The sequence below is a fragment of the Pygocentrus nattereri genome, chromosome 3, assembly GCF_015220715.1.
Source record: "Pygocentrus nattereri isolate fPygNat1 chromosome 3, fPygNat1.pri, whole genome shotgun sequence".
Classification (NCBI taxonomy): domain Eukaryota; kingdom Metazoa; phylum Chordata; class Actinopteri; order Characiformes; family Serrasalmidae; genus Pygocentrus; species Pygocentrus nattereri.
Window position 1 is genome coordinate 4,832,606 of NC_051213.1, and position 8,326 is coordinate 4,840,931.

The window sequence follows — 8,326 nt, forward strand, 5'->3', positions numbered from 1 at the left end:
CTGTAATAATTGTGGAGTGATTTTAATCCAGTATGAATCTGCAGTGTGTAGTTTTACAGTCTGACTGTAATAATTGTGGAGTGATTTTAATCCAGTATGAATCTGCAGTGTGTGTAGTTTTACAGTCTGACGGTAATAATTGTGGAGTGATTTTAATCCAGTATGAATCTGCAGTGTGTAGTTTTACAGTCTGACTGTAATAATTGTGAGTGATTTTAATCCAGTATGAATCTGCAGTGTGTAGTTTTACAGTCTGGCGGTAATAATTGTGGAGTGATTTTAATCCAGTATGAATCTGCAGTGTGTAGTTTTACAGTCTGACTGTAATAATTGTGAGTGATTTTAATCCAGTATGAATCTGCAGTGTGTAGTTTTACAGTCTGACTGTAATAATTGTGAGTGATTTTAATCCAGTATGAATCTGCAGCGTGTAGTTTTACAGTCTGACTGTAATAATTGTGGAGTGATTTTAATCCAGTATGAATCTGCAGTGTGTATAGTTTTTCAGTCTGACTGTAATAATTGTGGAGTGATTTTAATCCAGTATGAATCTGCAGCGCGTGTAGTTTTACAGTCTGACTGTAATAATTGTGGAGTGATTTTAATCCAGTATGAATCTGCAGCGCGTGTAGTTTTACAGTCTGACTGTAATAATTGTGGAGTGATTTTAATCCAGTATGAATCTGCAGTGTGTGTAGTTTTACAGTCTGACGGTAATAATTGTGGAGTGATTTTAATCCAGTATGAATCTGCAGTGTGTAGTTTTACAGTCTGACTGTAATAATTGTGGAGTGATTTTAATCCAGTATGAATCTGCAGTGTGTACTTTTACAGTCTGACTGTAATAATTGTGGAGTGATTTTAATCCAGTATGAATCTGCAGTGTGTGTAGTTTTACAGTCTGACTGTAATAATTGTGGAGTGATTTTAATCCAGTATGAATCTGCAGCGTGTAGTTTAACAGTCTGACTGTAATAATTGTGGAGCGATTTTAATCCAGTATGAATCTGCAGTGTGTAGTTTTACAGTCTGACTGTAATAATTGTGGAGTGATTTTAATCCAGTATGAATCTGCAGTGTGTAGTTTTACAGTCTGACTGTAATAATTGTGGAGTGATTTTAATCCAGTATGAATCTGCAGTGTGTAGTTTTACAGTCTGACTGTAATAATTGTGGAGAGATTTTAATCCAGTATGAATCTGCAGCTTGTAGTTTTACAGTCTGACTGTAATAATTGTGGAGTGATTTTAATCCAGTATGAATCTGCAGTGTGTGTAGTTTTACAGTCTGACTGTAATAATTGTGGAGTGATTTTAATCCATTATGAATCTGCAGTGTGTGTAGTTTTACAGTCTGACTGTAATAATTGTGGAGTGATTTTAATCCAGTATGAATCTGCAGTGTGTAGTTTTACAGTCTGACTGTAATAATTGTGGAGTGATTTTAATCCAGTATGAATCTGCAGCGTGTAGATTTACAGTCTGATGGTAATAATTGTGGAGTGATTTTAATCCAGTATGAATCTGCAGTGTGTAGTTTTACAGTCTGACTGTAATAATTGTGGAGTGATTTTAATCCAGTATGAATCTGCAGTGTGTGTAGTTTTACAGTCTGACGGTAATAATTGTGGAGTGATTTTGATCCAGTATGAATCTGCAGTGTGTAGTTTTACAGTCTGACGGTAATAATTGTGGAGTGATTTTGATCCAGTATGAATCTGCAGTGTGTAGTTTTACAGTCTGACTGTAATAATTGTGGAGTGATTTTGATCCAGTATGAATCTGCAGTGTGTGTAGTTTTACAGTCTGACTGTAATAATTGTGGAGTGATTTTGATCCAGTATGAATCTGCAGTGTGTAGCTTTACAGTCTGACTGTAATAATTGTGGAGTGATTTTAATCCAGTCTGAATCTGCAGTGTGTAGTTTTACAGTCTGACTGTAATAATTGTGGAGCGATTTTTAATCCAGTATGAATCTGCAGCGTGTAGTTTTACAGTCTGACTGTAATAATTGTGGAGTGATTTTAATCCAGTATGAATCTGTAGTGTGTAGTTTTACAGTCTGACTGTAATAATTGTGGAGTGATTTTAATCCATTATGAATCTGCAGTGTGTAGTTTTACAGTCTGACTGTAATAATTGTGGAGTGATTTTAATCCAGTATGAATCTGCAGTGTGTGTAGTTTTACAGTCTGACTGTAATAATTGTGAAGTGATTTTAATCCAGTATGAATCTGCAGTGTGTAGTTTTACAGTCTGACTGTAATAATTGTGGAGTGATTTTAATCCAGTATGAATCTGCAGTGTGTGTAGTTTTACAGTCTGACGGTAATAATTGTGGAGTGATTTTAATCCATTATGAATCTGCAGTGTGTAGTTTTACAGTCTGACCGTAATAATTGTGGAGTGATTTTAATCCAGTGTGAATCTGCAGTGTGTGTAGTTTTACAGTCTGACTGTAATAATTGTGGAGTGATTTTAATCCAGCATGAATCTGCAGTGTGTAGTTTTACAGTCTGACTGTAATAATTGTGGAGTGATTTTAAGCCAGTATGAATCTGCAGTGTGTGTAGTTTTACAGTCTGACTGTAATAATTGTGGAGTGATTTTAATCCAGTATGAATCTGCAGCGTGTAGTTTACAGTCTGACTGTAATAATTGTGGAGTGATTTTAATCCAGTATGAATCTGCAGTGTGTAGTTTTACAGTCTGACTGTAATAATTGTGGAGCGATTTTAATCCAGTATGAATCTGCAGTGTGTAGTTTTACAGTCTGACTGTAATAATTGTGGAGTGATTTTAAGCCAGTATGAATCTGCAGTGTGTAGTTTTACAGTCTGACTGTAATAATTGTGGAGTGATTTTAATCCAGTATGAATCTGCGGCGGTGAGCGACGTTTGTTTATTTGATGGCAGTTTGCTCATTTCAGTTCATGCTGTTTGTGCTTTTAGCTGAAAATTGTCTTCTGTGTTTGCTCACCCAGTTGAAGCCAATGTTACTGAGAAATAAACCATTTTATCAGTGCATGAAAACCACCTTATATTTGTAGCTCCAGACAAATTCAGGACAGAGGAAATATTCAACCTTCAATCAAGCAACCAAAATGTATTAATCCTTGCACAGGCAGGAAGATGCTTTCTTGTCTTCTGTCTCATTTCCCAAACAATATACAAGCTTATTTCACTCGGTTTGGTTTCGATTGTTCATTTTAATCTGGTTCATTTTAAAGTGTAGTTTCTAGTTTCAAACCTTCACAAGACAACTCCATGTGTTTCAGAGTCAGCATGATGTTTACTAAAGGCCTTTTAGGCTTGATCCCCACCCAACCCCCTCATGACCTTCTTTCAGACAGGAGTTAGCTGGTGTAGCATGAAAGTTCCAGTCCCAGTTGAGATGTTTGCTAATAACAAATGTCAGCATGGCTGAAGAAAAGCTGGAGATGCCTGGAGATGGTCTGGTCTCCAGCCCTCATTACTAGACAGCATTAAACTAGCTCCTCTGGTCTCACTGGAGGCAAACCCGTCTCCAGCCTTAAATGATCCAAGTGCAGTTCCAGTTAAAGATGTGAATTACAAACACTAACATGGCTGAGAAAAGGCTGAATTACAGAACATCTGGTCTCCAGTCTTAATTATTATAGCCTCCATTTCCAGCCTGAAATGTTCTGTGATAGTGAGGTTTCCACTTGTCTTTGGGTTCAGCTCCAATAATTTAGAGAGGAAAGTCATGAAAAGGACTTGTGCATCATTCTGTAAATAATATCATGCCCAGTTTAGGAACTCCAGATCTAAGCTGTTTTTCTTAATGGGAAAAACAAACTGAATTATAAGACAGTTTAGGATTCAAAATATAAATAATTCCACACGGAAGCTCACAGTCTTGTGTGCTAAAACAACAGTGAGTGCATTTACATGCACTTAATAATCAGATAACTTCAGAAAATTTGATTTTGTCGGCAGTTCAATCAACATGTTTACATGAACTTAAGTAATCAGATAATGGGAAACTCTGGCTTTACATGAGTCAGACAATAATTAGGTTTCCGCTTTGCAACCAGCCAATAAACTCACAGAAGACGACGAGATGCAAACATAATGTAAAATTATAACTTCAGCTTTTTTTTAAACATTACGCCACTTCCCCTGAAAATATGAACATACGTTATCTAGAAGATGAAGAACATTCAAATCCGTTATTTCGTTTTTGGTTTCAGAGCTGCTCCCACAGTGTTTTGCTGCATCTTGCAACGTCCAGAGTCCGTTTTCGTGCAGAAATCTGAGTTAGAATCCAGATTACTGCAATTGTTCGAATCCGGATTATTGAGTGCATGTAAACGCGCACAGTGTTCTACTCTCAAAGGCACAACAGTGGTTTTAAGGTCTGATTGTGGAGCTTAAATCAGTTCCTCCAGGTGAAAAGTTGGTATTTGTTCCTTTTCATAACCGAATGTTTTAAAACAGAGCAGTAGAGTAAAAGCCTGGAGGCGAGGCGAGGCGGGGTGTGTGGAGTCAGTCCAGCTTAGAACAGATCATTTTAGTGGATTATGGTTCAGTTATGTTCCCTGACTAAAGGCACTGAGATGTACCCCTGAGAGATAAGAGGGGAACTGCCCCAGTGACAGTTTCAAACTTTTATTTAAGATTAAAGATTAAGTGATTAAGTGATACTTTTTTGATCCCACAACGGGGAAATTCCACCTCCGCATTTAACCCATCCGTGAAGTGAAACACCACATACACACTAGTGAACACACACACTAGGGGGGCAGTGAGCACACTTGCCCGGAGTGGTGGGCAGCCCTATCCACGGCGCCCGGGGAGCAGTTGGGGGTTAGGTGTCTTGCTCAAGGACACCTCAGTCATGGACTGTCGGCCCTGGGGATCGAACCGGCAACCTTCCGGTCACAGGGCCAGATCCCTAACCTCCACCCCATGACTACAAACTTCAAAATAATATCTTCAAAGATACAAACATGATTAAAAAAAAGTTGGAACAGCAAGAAAGCAGTGATTTGTAAATTCACTTTGACCTTCATTTATATAAAAACAGTATAAAGAAAAAAGTAGGGGCAACTTTGGACTAGAAATGCTGTGAAATGTTCAAGAAAACATGTTCAAGACTGTGAGGCAGTCATGTTTGGGTATAAAAACAGCAAAAGGTAAGGCCTTATCCTTTTGGGCAGTCCTTTTGGGCAGTCGTGGGCTGGAGTTTAGGGATCCAGCCTCGTGGCCGGAAGGTCGCTGGTTCGATCCCCAGAGCCTGACTGAGGTGTCCTTGAGCAAGACATCTAACCCCCAACTGCTCCCCGGGCGCTGCTGATTGGGCTGCTCACCGCTCCGGGCAACCTGTGCTGCCATCTAGACTACGTCTTTTTCAGGGGCGCCCCTGCTTGTTTCAGCAAGACAAGCTGGGCCACATTCTGCATGTGTTAAAACAGCATGATTTAGCAGTAACAGAGTGCTGGCCTACCTACAGTCCAGACCTGTCTCCTGCTGAAAACATGTGGCATATTATGATGTGCAGTAAACATGACAACAGAGCAAGAATGGGATCAAGCAAGATTGGGAAAAATTCTACTCTAACAACTATAACAACTGGTGTCATCAGTTGTCTCAGTTGCTGATGAAAGGAAAGCGTTAAACATGTTCCAATAAAGTTTATCTAATTAAATAAATGTTTATATAAAGCAACAGTGATTATGCTACAGAGAAAGAAGACTTCTACTGATCTTGCTTGGTTTTATGCAGGTGAAGACATGAATGAAGCGGTGTGTGTGTGTGTTTGATAACTCTTCTCTAACGTAGGTGCAGAATGCTAGTGAATAGTTTGTTCAGATGTTCACAAGAAACCCAAAGAGATTGAAAGTCTTCTACAGTGTAACTAAAGACTAAAATCTCAGTGTCAGTCTTATGTATCTAACTTTTGATAAGGCAGTCCAGATAGCAGTAGTGGAGAGTAACTAAGTAAATGTAATTCATTACTGTACTTAAGTATTTTTTTTGTGTATCCATACTTTACTTAAGTATTTCTATTTTAGGTGACTTTTTACTTTCAGAGTCTAATATCTGACTTTTTCCTCCGCTACATTTTGAGAAATCTGTCGTTCCTTTTGGTTTCTGTGTGTATAAAAATGTAACATGTCAAAACGAAAGAAGCGCAAAGCCAGAGCACCAATCAGGGCCCAGCGGTCACTTTGTTTAGAGCTGGTTTTGACCTGTTGGTCAGACCGACCCAGTGCAGCACGCGGTTCAACGTCAGCGCAGCAGCGTAAAACTTTGGGAGAGTCTGTTCAACATAAATGATGAACTAACCTAACTTTGTGTAAATAGAGCTCAATATAGAAATATGTCCACATATGCAGTCGAGACTGACGCGGCTTTTTCTGAATTTCTACAAACTGTGGCTGATGCTTTGATATCAGGAAATTGTAATTACGCTCAGTTAGATGAACGGCATTCGTGGCAGATCCCTCAGCTCGTCTGGTCTTTTCATAAAATCATTGTGACAGTGACACTGAAACAGCTGCTTCAGTTTTGTTCAGTTTCAGCCTGTCTCAGAGAGATGAGATCTGGCAGAGCGAAAGACCGTGACTCAGACACTGGAACTGTCCATGACCATCAGAAATCAGAAACAGCTTAGGGAATAAAAACGACAACCAAAAATGAACAAAAAAAAATTAGACAACTAAACTGAAGGTCTGAACTCAACTTAAACTGGACAATCTCTCAGCTGCATCAAGCTCATCTGTAAAAAGTCTGGGTGTCGTGATGGACGCTGATCTGTCCTTCAATGCTCATATAACTAATATCACTAGAACAGCTTTCCTGCATCTCCACAATATCGCTAAATTAAGAAATGCATGATCTCTACAGGACGCAGAAAAGCTAGTTCATGCTTTTATTACTTCAAGGCTGGATCACTGTAATGCCCTGCTGTCTGGATGTCCCAGCAAAAGCCTTAACCAGCTTCAGCCTCACAAGAGCCAGAAAGTTTGACCAGGTCAGCCCAGTTTCATCAATCCTGCACTGGTTACCAGTTAAATTTCACATTGATTATAAAATCCTATTACTGACCTATAAAGCTCTAAACGGACTCGCCCCTCAGCACCTGAGTGACCTTCTCTCCCACTATGAACCATCACACCTACTTAGATCACAAGGTCCTGCTCACTACTGGTACCTAGAACTAATAAAGCTCCATCAGGGGGGAGAGCTTCTCATACAAAGCCCCCCAGCTCTGGAATAATCTTCCTGTTAATGTTCGGGACTCAGACTCAGCCTCAGTCTTTAAGTCTAAGCTAAAAACTTGTACAGTGGAGCCTTTGGTGATTGGTCTCCATGTCAGATCTAGACCTGCTGGAGTCTCTGCTGCTCTGTTATACTGTAATCTGTGGTCAGCCACTCTTTACAGAACTGACTCTGTGTTTTCTTCTTTTCTTTGCCGAGTTGATCAGCTGCCCATCTTCTGCCTTGATTGGTGCCACTGCTCGCCAGCCTTCTGGACCGGCTTGATGACCACTGAGCTTCTTGCTGTACAACGCTGTGCAGTCCTCACCCTCAGATGCTGCTGCTGCTGCTAATCATAGACTAATCAAATTAACCGGTGCCCACCTGTTTCTCCCACGTTGTAATACTTTATACTAACAATGTTTGCTGTCTGGTGTCGACAAGAGGAGGATGGGTTCCCCTTCTGAGTCTTGGTTCCTCTCAAGGTTCTTCCTCTAGCTCTTAGGGAGTTTTCCTTGCCACTGGAGACGCTCATGGGGGCTCGGACCCGGATTTTCTTTCTGTAATGCTGATTTTTCTGTAAAGCTGCTTTGTGACAACACCTGCTGTAAAACGCGCTGTATAAATAAACTGTACTTGCTTGCTCCATTGAAGACCCAGGTTTACTAAAAGAGGCTCTAATTACCAAAAGTCTACTGACACTCTGCGCTGGTGGGGGCGGCCAGTGTAGCGGCTTATCTACTAAGAAACTGTGCACATGAACACAGACACACCTTTGTAATTAACGTATGAACACTATAACCACGTGGTTGGCTGTAAGGAAGCCGTTTCGGCCAGATTGGAGGAAAGGGCTGCATCCCAAACTGCATACTACAACACTTAACAGTGTGTAAACAATAGTGCAAAACAGTTCGAAGTGCATTGATTAGGGTAAGATGTGAAGTACAGAATGTTGGGGACAGTTTTTATCTTCTGATTCTGGTCAAAAAAGACAAAATAACACATTATGTTAAATAAATGATTCGTTTTTTTGAGATTTTGAGTTAAGGAGTGAAAATAATGACTAATAACTATGGAAAACGTTATTGCTCTGTGTGAT